Genomic DNA, 13,706 nt, shown 5'->3' on the forward strand with positions numbered 1-13,706 from the left:
TAAAGCTAATTTGCAGCCCTCGTCCCTGATATGTCTTAGGTATTGGGCCTGGCTCTTCTAAAACCCATTTCCCAGTCTTTCTGAGTGAAATGCCTGCTTTATTACATCCATTCAGCTCATGGTCGAAAAAACAAGCCACGCCCACAGTTTTCTTATTTAACATTTCATTTTTCTAGTAACTGCGTCACAATACAAAAAAAAAAAACAGAATCGCAGATTCCAGTTCATGCGGAATTTACATCTCTGGCTAGCAACTCATTTGTAGGCCACCAACACTTGGCTGTTTTGCGCCCAAAACAACACACGTGCTCTGTTTTCAATTGTTTTATAGACACCCATACATCTGAGCGTGTTAAGCCTGTACACTTTCTCCCGGAGCACAAGGATAACCGCTGATCAGGATTGGCTCAATATCCCTTTAATCCTCTCTTAGCCCGACCACTTTCTGCATCTCAACAGCGAAGCTTGGTGCTCGAGCCACATCGTCTCTAAAATACCCCCCCGCTCCTTTAGTTTGGAGCCAGTGAGCAGTGTGGCAGCGGGGGTGAAAACACACTGCCTCTGTGGTTCACACAACGTTGTTTTCTCTGCCTCCCTGGCTGCCTGAAGGAGATTAACAGGGAACAACACTGTGGGCATCTCTGCATCACTTGTCACAGACTCAGTCCTGTCTGGAGTCTCTCTGTGGGGATGGAGGCTGCTGTGATTAATGAACACACACATAAACACTCATATAGCTTCTGCTGGCTGTCTTGCACATGCTGGCAAGGTGCTGTCAGGGTGCTAACAGCTTCTGTAAGCTTTTTTTAGAAATCATTGCATGAGAGAGACGGTGAAAGATGTCCATTAACATCCCATTAAGCCATTTAGCAAGACCTTTCTTCTTATAATATTCTACATACACTCAGTAGGGGTGTTTGTTAAGGAGTCATTCTCGTATGACACATTCAAGAGTCTTTCTGCATTTAAAAAAAAAAAATTAAGAAGGAAAAATAGTTTGGTAAGGCTTGACTCTGTTCATTGGAGTAACGTGCGAGTAAACTCTCCTCACATTGGTCAGAGTTTCACAGTTTGTTTTCCAGAGTCCCACTCAGCTGTCAAGCGTCCTTATTTTAAATTTATGAGATGAGCAACAAGACATTATAAGCGAAAAGCTGCTCTTTAATTTTAAATGGTGACATCCACAGACATTGTCACCAAGTATAAATCATAGGTAAGACTCTCCCTTGGCTAGAAATATGCATTATAGGCTTTACATTATAGAGAGAAACAAACAATAAACTAAGACTGCAGTTCGGTCAGTTTTCATAACGGACAAACAGCTCTTGTTAATAGTTCAGCATGCTTTCACTTTCGTATTTGACGTGAAATGCACATTTACCGGTAGTAATGACATCCCACCCTACTCATAATTCTCTCTTCATATAGCCATATATATGCCTATTACATATGCATAATATACACTGTGATATAGCCAGGCTTGGATCGTTTTGCTTTCTCACTACAATCGATCCACTCCAGAGTTTGTTTCAATCGAGCCAAGACCACCTTATTTAAGCGATCTTAGACTGATTGTTTTGGCGCGAATCCGAGCGTGATTGCTTCATACACATATGCCAAACGAACCGCGCTAACTAGGGGAAACGTGCCAGGTTCCGAAACAAAAGTCTAGGTGTGAAAGCACACTTAGTCTGACATTTGTCAGCAGAAAGAGGGTTGTCATTTCACTGGAAGATTGAATTAGTGTAAGATTGACTAGTTTTGAAATCCGGTTGAAATTAATTCAAAAACATGCGTGAAACCTTATTTATCACAGAAATAATTATTACTTTGAATGTGCACTTGATTGATATCTGTGACCTAACACTGTGACATGAACAACTTACTAAAAATATATTAATTTTTTTATTCATTATTTTTTTACTTTGAGAATTGACAGGAAATCATGGAGAGTAGAGAGAGGGGAAGGTTCGGCAAAGAACCTCAAGCCGGAAATTGAACTCAGGTCACCGTGAGCACCTTGGTGCTATATGTCAGTGCACTGTCCAGATCCGATCACGTGATCGGAAATTGGGCCTGATCACGCGGTTTCAGACTCGATCGAATCAGACGTTACCTCAAGATTAGGACTTGAATATATATGTATATATTGTCATAATTTTTTAACACATCTATATTTATGCGGTGGCACAGAGTTAGACCTCTTTCTTGACTTCACACAAAAACAGCAACGTGTGCGGCAACGTGTGACATCACTTTGTTGCAGAGGCGCTATTGGTTAAATGCCATCAAAGTAGAACACAGAAGCAGCTTGAAGCAAAAAGCACAAGTATGTCTGCTGTGTTGAGGTATTATAAAGTTGATGACGACAACATTGTCATAGCAAGCTCTGAGATATGTAAACTTGGGATTGCAAGAAAAAAAGGGACCCACTTCAGTACTGGAAGAACATGCTAATCAGTTTCCCTCTATGACTGCAGTTGCAACCCAGTATTTCAGTGCTCCCTGCAGCTCTTTGGACAGTGAGAGAAACGTTTTAGAATTGCTCTGTTTGTTAACACAGTTATTGAATGGTAAAATAAGGTGAATTAAATAAAAAATAAAGAACAGTTTTTAAATGTTTTTTATGTTTATTCTTTATTCTTTTTTATGCATTACAGTATATAAGTATCGAATCGGGTTTCGGTATTGGTAGATACTCAAATGACTCAGAAAATCAAAATGGCTCTGACTATTAAAAATATTTTGTCTTGTACCCCTGAAACCTGTCTTGTAGCTCTATGTCAGGAGTCTTCCAAAAATGCAGGAGCAGGAGACATGATTTGCAATAAATAATAAATAACAGCGGATGAAAAAAATCCATATGAAGAAATTCAACCTATAAGTATATGAAATAAGAGTTCTCTGGTGCTAAAATGGTTAAAAATGGTCCCCAATCCACTGCAAACAGGCTCACAAATGCAAAACTGTTTTTCTCATACGCTACTTTAATTTTCACAGGCCAATTGTTCGTTTCATTGTTATTTAAAATGATCTTTTTTTTTTTTGTTAATCGTGGGCAGAATTTTTACAAGCATATTGTAAACTATAAGATATTGCCCATCCTCAATAGTAAAGTAATAAATGCAACTGACGTTAACTATTCTCAACTTATGTTAACTAGTACATAGGAAGTCTCAATTATGAAACTCTGATGAGGGATTTAAAAAGAGAATATGTGTCGGCTTTGTTAGCTTGATTACAGCTTGACCTGAAGACAGATTTTGCTGATGTTAGATGGATTGAAACTGTGTCTCTCTCATGGGGACATTTTGGCTCTTCCCTGCTTTCTCTTTCTCCTATATTCTTTCTACACCAGAGGTCACGATCATGATCTCCTGAGTCTATTTTTACCTTCTAAGTCCTATTTACTGAAGGCCATCTTTTTTCCTCATTATGTACCTGCTATCTGGGAAATGCCTTGACAGCAGACAGTTCTCTCGCTTTGTTATGTAAGAGTTCAGTCATCATCTCATCTCAGAATCACTGACACCTCGAGACAGAGTTTCCAGATGGGACCTCAATGAACTGACCTTGGATCTGTGACCTCAGGTTGCAAAAACAAAGGGGTTGGGAAAGCAGGCGGTTGTAATCCTCTTAAAGCACACACAAACCTTTTACTCACTTTCTCTGTTAGGCCTCTCTGTGCCTCTCAGCGTGAACTCTTTATGTAAGACGCCGATCTCAAAGGCCACTTCTTGATGAGGATTGTTTGTGAAAAGCACTGGGAGGATTCACTTTGATGCGCACTGAGAGCAGATGCGTTTTGTTTACACGTTAGCTTATTCGCAAAATAGACTGTATTTTGGAACATGCAAACGGAACTACAGTATAGCTAATGTAGATTTACATACATTTTCAGTTAGCTTTATTTAATCATATTTTAATTTACTAATATTTACATATATAGATGTATTTATTTTTAGATTAGATTATATATTTAGATTATATTTATGATAGTAATTTATGTTGTATGTCTGCACGATATTGACAACAACTGACATTGTGATTTTTTTGTATTTCAGCTATATGTATATATATATATATATATATATATATATATATATATATATATATGTATATATTTATATAGTGATTTGAATATAATTACCTGAGATGATTTAAGATGAACAATTCTGTTTGGGAAGAATTCCTTGATTGGGAGTGTTTATTACAGAGTCTAACAGTATTGAGGTACAGCAATAAAATAATCAGTTGTAAAATACATTTTATTGGTTTATACAACAGTTCTGTCTGGTTCTCGAATCTGATTGGCTGATAGCCATGCAATATTCTGCCAGTCACAGCACTCGTACTGCTTCCTCACCCTTCACTCTTGTGTATTACTCCGCCCACATACAGCAACAAGTAGAGGACACTCTACAGTTTGACAAACATTGCTGCCGTTGGGCAACACTTTTGAGGATTTTTTTAGTTGAGAGTGTAGTTGTTTGCAGATGTGAATGAATGCCGGAGGAAAGTAATTCCTGTTACAAAAGGATTTGAAATTTTTTATTTGTATATTTGTCTGAATTTATCTTTTTTTTGTCATACAGTCAGTTTATGTTTGCTGTTCACGTTCTTCCGAAGCTGACAGCACTAAATTCTTAGGAATTTTTTGCAAGTTTTAGTAATTTGATTAACTTCAGTGGGTTCATTTTTTGAATCTGTATTTTTTGGTATTAAAAACATTTTATAATCCACATTTCTTCTCTTCAATTTTGTTTTATCATCGCAATCATTGCTATGAATTTGTCTAAAATAAGCAGTGCATCAAGTGACTGGTAATGTTAATTTATGTCTAATTTCACAGACAAAAAAAGTCTCATCTCTGTTACTTAAAAAAGGGCCCCTGCACGTTATGTTAAGTAGCCATAACTACTAAGTACTTGCATTAAAAAAATAAATACAATGTACTTACTGTTTTCGTAATGGATTGCAGAACACTTGTGGTGCTTATGAGGTGAGATACATGACAGGTTTGGTGCTATGAGTAGGTTTAAGGGTGGGTTACAGTGTAAGGGATGGTCAACAGTGTAATTAAAGATGTAGTTACAAACATTAATTACAGATGTAATTACATGCATGTATTTAATCAATCATAAGTTTGTAAAACAGGTATATACACATTAAGTACATTGTAACAAATGATTAATTTAGGTGTAAGTACATTAGTTAATTCCACTTAATATAAAGTGGGACCAAAAAAAGAAAAAGTCACTATCAAAATGAGCACCTTTCACGTGGTCAGTAGAGTTAATAAATGCATGTGACGACTGTGCAACATTTACTTGTGGAAATTACTATTTTTGTGGATTGCTAATATTGTAATGACTATTTTGTCAGCAATAAAATTGCTGAAGAAGTGTAAATTTGACCACACCTTTAGAAATTTACATTGCAATATTCTGCATTAAACATGATATGTGATACATCTGGATTTGTCTTCATTTTATGGATAGACAAGCCTACAAAGTGGAGAAACATGATCAGATTCAGTGTCAGCGTAATGATAATCCTTACAAATCTTTGCACCCTGCTTCTGTTGCGACTCATTTATAGGCAGACACAGGGTTTGAGTGAGTCAGCTAGTGGTTTCAGACACAGAGAGAGACCAGAGATGCATTATTAATCAGCCACATCGCTTTGAGGGAGACATTAAAGAGAGTTTGCTTTGCTTTGATAATCCACCAACACTTTTTACCCTGCCCTTCTGTCTTTTTAATGACAGTTTTATGCTATATTATTAAATGATTCAAGCTGCTTTATTTGTATTATTTTGAATGCGTATTGCAGCTACATTTTAAATGTATTTGTAATTCTTCTAGATTTAGGTTGTATTTATTTTTTATATAGAGATTTGATTGAAATAGAAATTATTTTTACTTTAATTGAAATGATAAACACATATTTTTTTAAAAAGTTTTTCAGGTTGTAAAGTGTTATTATCTGTGTGTCTATTGTGTGTATATATGTGCACACACAGTACAAAAGTCTGATAAATAACAGTTATGCTTTATAGCTTGTGAATTATTTTCCATTTGTTTGTGTTTTTTTGTATTTTATTTTTTAATTAGAAATATATTATGTTAACTCATTGTTTGGTAACAGATTTACATATGTAGCTTGCAGCTTAGTTTGCACTCTATTGAAGCATGGATTTACATTTCAGGTCTTTCAAACCTTTATTTCAGGTCTTTGCAGTGGATTTAAAACAAAGGCTGCGTGTCAGGGCAGTAGGTCGGGAATTGGTCCAGTTTCCAGCTCATTTGATGTGCAGTAATAGCACAATCTGTCTTTTGGTGGCCATGTCTGTCTGTGTGAGATCAGTTGTGGCTGTCTTTTTTAAAAGGGTTGAGAAAAACATTCAGTGCTATTAAATTAACAGCACTGTCTTAATGGACTTCCAAATGGGACTAAACTGCTCCTAGAAATGTGTATGCAAAAGAAATAGACTTTAGGCTGTACAGTAAATCACTGATTAAATCACGCTCAAAAATATTTTTGCTTCTTGTTCAAACTACTAATTTAAAATCAACTGAAACAACACAATCATTGAGATTTTTTTGGGACAACTTAATTGTTTTATCTTCGATCCACTTAAGTTTAATTTCAATTAATCGATTTGTGTTGGACAACATGAATGGATTGTGTGGAACCCTGTGTTTTTTACAGTGCATTTCTTACTATACAATCATTTCTTTTAAGGCTCTGACACACTTTTTCCATCTCTGACATTTCAGGCTGATTTTATTGAGCTGGATCAACTCATTAATCAGAAAGATATGACTGAAAACAATCCTACTGGATATTATTATTGATTAAGGTGGATCTTTTAATATATATATTTTTAAATGTGGTAGAAAAAACACTAAACAGTTGCTAGTAAATTTTGCAAATGATAACAAAAAATGGCAAATAACAAAATTAAACATGACATTTTGAAGTATTGGAAATTAAATATTTGTAAATTTGTCTGACTTTATCAGTCATTCAGTCAGTTTATGTTCGCTGTTAACATGTTGCTAAGCTGACTGCACTATATTTTTAGGAATTTTAGCAAATTTTAGTTATTTGATTAATTTAAGTGGGTTCATTTTTTTAATCTGTGTTTTTTGGTATTAAATAAATTTCTTGATTTTTTTTTTACCACTGAAATGATTGCAGTGCAGTCTGAGTTTAGAATTTGTCTAAAATAATCAATGCGTGACTGGTAATATTATTTTATGGCTAATTTCTCAGACAAAAAAGTTCCATGTCTGTTACTTCAGTGAAAAAGTCACTATCAAAATGAACACCTTTCATTTGGTCAGTAGTAAAACATTTCTTACGATACAATAATTTCTTTTAAGGCTCTGACACTCATTTGCCATCTCTGACATTTCAGGCTGGATTTTAATGTGCTGAATCAACTCATTAATCAGAAAGATATGACTGAAGACAATCCTACTGGATATTATTCTTGGTTAAGGTGGATCTTTTAATATATGTTTTTAAATGTGGTAGAAAAAACACTAAACAGTTGCTAGTAAATTTTGCAAATGAAAATAAAAAATGGCAAAAAAAAACATAAAATTAAACATGACATTTTGAAGTAGACCAAATTACAAATTTCTTTTTGTAAAATTCGCTTCAGAATTTATTTATGTTTTTTTACTTAGCATGCCTTTTGGTTTTGTAATGAGTTTTATGCTATATTAAAAAATGATTCAATGCTTCTTCATTGGCATTATTTTGACTATGTATTGCAGCTACATTTTAAATGTGTTTGTAATTCTTCTAGATTTAGGTTGTGTATTTATTTTTTATTTAGAAATTGTGCTTTTTTTGAGACTTGGATTGGAATAAGCACATCGTTTTTTGTAAAGTTTTCCAGTTTGTAAAGTGTTATTTGCACATCATTTGTAAAATTATGACTGATTCATAGTGAGCTGTGGCCAGAAAAGTTGTCGCCTTGCCAAAATAATTCACCTATAAATGAAAATGTGCTGTTAATTTACTCTATACCTTTAAATGAGTTTACTCTTAACTACGATGTGACATTTTTCTTCAGTACAAGAAGATTTTGACTAAAACTGTGGTCCTTGGTGATTCATAAAATGTCAATCAACAGCTATAGAGTCACCTAAAAAATAGCTAAGTTAGGCACAGTTTACAAAAAGAAATATACATGCAAAACAAAACAAATAACACTGGCTCTTGGCAATATATTGAACAGTTCTATTGTATTTTTTGTGCACTGTTAACGTGTCAAAAATTCCATTATGTTTTAAACACTCTTTTTGGTGGGATGTTGACCAGATAAAAGTGATAGATGAGCTGTTTGGTGTTAGCTAACAGTAGTTAGAAGGAGATCTATCTGAGATTAGTGCTACATTATCTAACGAGCGCAGTAATTTCCAGCAGAACATGAACTGAGAGATGGGCCGATGTCCAATCCACTCCAATCCAATCACAATGAAACACAGCGAGATTGAATTCAGGGGACGTGGGAGAAAGACAGAGATAGAGAGACAATGGCGAGGGAAGTGCATCATCTGTCTGAGCAGTTCTTCATCTTGTGATTTCTGAAACACATTAGGAGATATGGACGCCTGCCAATCCTGCTGTTTTTTACAGAATGAACAGCAGCAAGAATTGCAATTTGTGTCCATTCACGCTTCACTGATAGATTCCCTCTAATGCTGTTTAATGTGGTCAAAGCGCACGCTCTCTACCTGCACTCATGCGTAGCTCAGAAGCTCAATGGAGAGCACTAGAGTAGAAGGAATATAATTAAATATGCGCTTAAGTGTGTGTTTACACAAGATTCAGGTGTAATTTTGTTGAGTGCTGTTTTGTGCATTTGTCAAATGAACAGGAAGCACTTTCAGGCCATTGAGCAAATGTGACAGTCATTTATTGTGTGGGTTATTAGCATTATGCCACCAGTGGCTTCCAAACGATTGAAAACGGGCTTTGCGTTCGGAGAAGAGACTGAATGATCTCCCTATGGAGCTTTTGAAAAGATGAATCCACGGGAACACTTCAATCAATGATTAATTTCATCCATCAAAGAAGCAATTTCTATGCAAACAGCATGATTTGCAGGCTCTAATTATTAGTAGTCATTTTTTATTAGGTTTTGTCTTGCGCATGATGTGTGTGTGTGTGTGTGTGTGTGTGTGTGTGTGTGTGTTCACATTGTATGCTCCTTTGTACATAATGAACTCAAACTGCAGGAAAGCTTAGTAATAAATAACTAAACTCATCCAGAGAAACCTTCTGAATGTTAGGACTTTCGGATGGGTTTTTATTAATGCTCCAAGATGTGTAAGATTTGCCTATTTGTACAGGTGAGTAAAAATCCTACTGGTTATCTGAATATCCTGACAGGGTGAAATAGTGTTGCATAAAGAGGCTTATCTTCAGGAGGCGATTAATCACCGTTGAACATTAATGACTATGATCGTTTTTGCAGCGAGAGCAACTGAATTTTAAGTGGAATGGCTGGAGGCCATTAAATGCGCTGAGTTGATGTGTGTATATGTGTGTGTGTCTGTGTGTGTATAATTATACAGCTCTGCTGGGGTAAGGAAACATTGAGCGATTGAATGTTTGCGGTGGAAAGTACTTATCTAAATTTCAGTTTCAAAACTATCCATTTTTGTATTTTGCCTGGAGCTTCCCATCTGCCAATTATTCAAGCTGATATAACTAAAAGATGGCTTTTTTGTAATTCAGGTCACGCTTGCTATATGAATTCATTCATTCATTCATTTTCTTTTTGGCTTAGTCCCTTTATTAATCCGGGGTTGCCACAGCAGAATGAACCGCCAACTTATTAAGCACATGTTTTACGCAGCGGATGCCCTTCCAGCTGCAACCCATCTCTGGGAAACATCCATACACACTCATTCACACTCATACACTACGAACAATATAGCCAATCCAATTCACCTGTACCGCATGTATTTTGACTGTGGGGGAAACTGGAGCACCCGGAGGAAACCCACGCGAACGCAGAGAGAACATGCAAACTCCACACAGAAACGCCAACTGACCCAGCCGAGGCTCGAACCAGCAACCTTCTTGCTGTGAGGTGACAGCACAACCTACTGCACCACTGCGTGGACACTGCTATATGAATTCATGTTTTAAATGATGTTAGTAAATAGGAATTCATAACTCATTGCACAATAACCATTTTCAAATAATACCGCGATTTGGAAAAGTCAAGGTTTTAAAACCGCCCAAATTTTCTCCTATGGTATATGTAAGATTTTTTATTGATGTTTTTTAGGACAACAGTATCTCCAGCAGAAAAGATATTTAAAGATGCCGTTTTAAAGTGTAAAGAAATCTGCGTTTTAGAAACGAATGAAGACAGCAGAAGTCAATGATTGATTTGAATTATTTAGCCTGACATGTTTTCTGCTCCAAAATATTTAAAAGTTTTCTCAAAATAAAATATATTGTGTTTAAAGGGGGGAAAAGTTTTTGGTATTTACCCAGACATTTAAACAGAACATATTTTAGAGCAGTAACTGTGAAAACGAGATATTTTTATCCAAGGTTATCATACCATTAGAATGTTATATCGACCCATGCCTATTCATAAGTGGGACTTTTTAGTGATAGTTTATTAAGCAAATGCTAGTAGCATTTGCATAAATGCAATTAGGAAATAGAAAAGAAAGAAAAAACGTTACATTATAAACATATTGCTTTCATTCATTGTTCAATTAATGTTTGTGCATAATATATTAACAATAAACTGGTAATAAAATAATCACTTAAATAACTTCTAACACTTTAGTTTAAAGGTTTTTAGTTACTGCATTGAGCACTGCATTTGCACAGTGCTATTAATCTTTGATTCTTTGTTTGTGTCACAGAATTATACTTAATTCATAACATTTTTTGTGCATGAACATTTTTGTGTGTGTGTAAATCATCAATAAAATGCTGGTAACACTTGGTTCAATTTCACTCAAAAATATGTTTGTTGCTTGTTCAAACTACTTATTTAAATATAGCTGAAACAACAAAATTCTTGTGTTTTTTGGGGACAACTTTGTTGAACTTTGTTCAATCAACATAAATTTGTAAAAATAATTAAGTTAACTTATTTAGTTATTTACATTGGAAGAACATGAATGAATTATGTGGAACCCAGTATTTTTTACACTGTTGTTAAAGTGTATTGATGCTACAAAATGTTGCTTTTCTTTATTATTTTCCTAATACCTAATACATTACCTAGTTAAATTAATGACTAAGTTTACATGGACATGTTTACGAGTCTTTTTGAATGGTCCTTTCACAATCCCGTTTTACATGTTAAAGCACATAGATCCAGTAACATCATTGTGCCACCAGGCTATCTACGTTTTCTCCAAAATTTCATGTAATTTCAGGTGTTTCATTAAAAAATGTTCGGCTTTATCTGCAGTTTAGTTTCACTTTCATACAAGGACATTTCATTCATGCCCCTGTGACAAACTGATGTATTGGATGTGCGTACAAATTAGGGACTGGTAGAAGAGTGTTGTTTAATTTGATACCACACGCCAAATGGGAAAAAACCTCCACATTTCGCTGTGTATGTGTCTGTGGTCCTTTACTGACTCCGTAGGTGCGGAGAATAGTGTCAAACAGCCGTGTGTGTATGGAATATCCTGTCGCAAATTGCGTCGAAAAGTCCTGAATGATGGTAATAGTTTGATTAAAGTGTTTACATGTCTGTACTGCACTTCAATAATGCGACTAAAATCGCCATACTCCACATGTCTTGATTGGATTTTTGTTTAGTTCGATTATTACTTTAGTCGGATTAAATTAATCAAAAATCACTGTTTACATGGTAGACTCTTAATCAGAGTATTGTCTTAATCATATTAAAATCGGATTATTGGTGTCCATGTAAACACACTCGATCTTAATTTATAAATATGATATTGTGACCATTTAGTTTAAATACCTATTCACATTAATATCTACTGGCTTTATTACCTACCTGTTATTAAGGTTATTCGAAGTTGTTTATTAATACAAAAGTGTGGTCTTAATCTTTATCATTAATCCTGAACTAATACCTAAACCCAATTACTAAAAAGTAGCAAATTAGTAGTTTATTGAGCTAAAACTTTTAGTTAATGGTTTGTTAATTGTAAGAATTATACCTTAAAATAAAATGACAGATGTTGTTCATTGTTTATTAATGTTTGTTAACTATAAATCAAGCATACCAATGATTTAACTAATATTAATTAAATGAATCTTACTGTTAACACATATTCTATTATAACAACCTGACCTAAACAACATTAAAAATAATGTAATACATAAGATTCCAACAGATGTTGTGTGATTTAAACCAAATCTTTAATGACACATTCGGATAATTTAACGTCTGTCATAAATCTTATTCGAGACACAGCACCATGTTTTAACTCCTTTTTTTATTGCTTTAATTACCAGCTGCTTCCTTTCAGTATATAATTAATGAAGATGCTATCTGCAGGGAAGGGTTAAAAGCACTGGCTTTCATAAATGTTTCATGCCACCTATTTTACAAAGCAGTCTAATCACCTAGCAAACAGTTAATTGCCCTTTTGTGTGTGTGAGTGAAAGACAGATAGTAACAGTGTTTCTCTGGGTCAGCAGCTGTTAGGCAAGCGGGCTTTATAAACCATCAGCATGTTTATATGTGATCAAGAGGGACATGTTAGGCCATCCCTCGCCTGACTTTTCAAAAAGCACCCCGCTGGTCCTCCAGGATGAGGCTTTTAGCTTCAAATTGACGGTCACCTCGAGTAGACATCAACTGGAATGAACTGTATTATTATTAACAATGTGGGGTGTGTGATGTCAGGGATATATTTGGTTGACATTTTTAGTATTTAGATTTTAGTTGACTTTTATTAATACAGATTTCAATCCACCTGGTGCCATTTGAGAAAATATTTATGCTGCACAGAACATTTGATTGTACTGTTGCTTCTTTATACAGTTGAAGTCAGAATTATTAGCCCCCCTGAATTATTAGCCCCCTTGTTTTTTTTTTTGGTTTTTTTTTACAGAGAGCAGATTTTTTTTAACACATTTCTAAACATAATAGTTTTGATAACTCATTTCTAATAACTGATTTATTTTACCTTTGCCATGATGACAGTAAATAATATTTGACTAGATATTTTTCAGGACACTTCTATACAGATTAGAGTGACCTTAAAAGGCTTAACTGGGTTAATTAGGTTAAGGGCAGGTTAGGGTAATTAGGCAAGTTATTGTATAACGATGGTTTGTTCTGTAGACAGTTGAAAATAAATATAGCTTAAAGAGGCTAATAATTCTGACCTTAAAGGGTCTTTTAAAAATTAAAAACTGCATTTATTATAGCTGAAATAAAGAAATAAGACTTTCTCCAAAAGAAAAAATATTATCAGACATACTGTGAAAATTTCCTTGCTCTGTTAAACATCATTTGGGAAATATTTAAAAAAGAAAAAAAAAATTTAAGGGGGTTAATAATTCTGATTTAGACTGTATGAATACTGTATGAACAGGGTGTTAAGTAAAAAAAAAACCCCACCTCTCAGTGTCAACACAATTGGTATGTATTATGAGAGTGTTGTGTGCAAGTGTTGTCAAATTAATAAAAATGTTTTTTTTTAAATCGTTAG

At 34.7% G+C, this 13,706-nt stretch overlaps 1 protein-coding gene across 8 annotated transcripts in view; it reads left to right on the forward strand.

Moving 5' to 3' along the window:
• Positions 1–13,706, forward strand: part of eml1 (EMAP like 1) — a 107,058-nt gene that overhangs the window by 45,804 nt on the left and 47,548 nt on the right. The window lies entirely within an intron of this gene.

The sequence above is a fragment of the Danio aesculapii genome, chromosome 17 (genome assembly GCF_903798145.1).
Source record: "Danio aesculapii chromosome 17, fDanAes4.1, whole genome shotgun sequence".
Taxonomy (NCBI): Eukaryota; Metazoa; Chordata; class Actinopteri; order Cypriniformes; family Danionidae; genus Danio; species Danio aesculapii.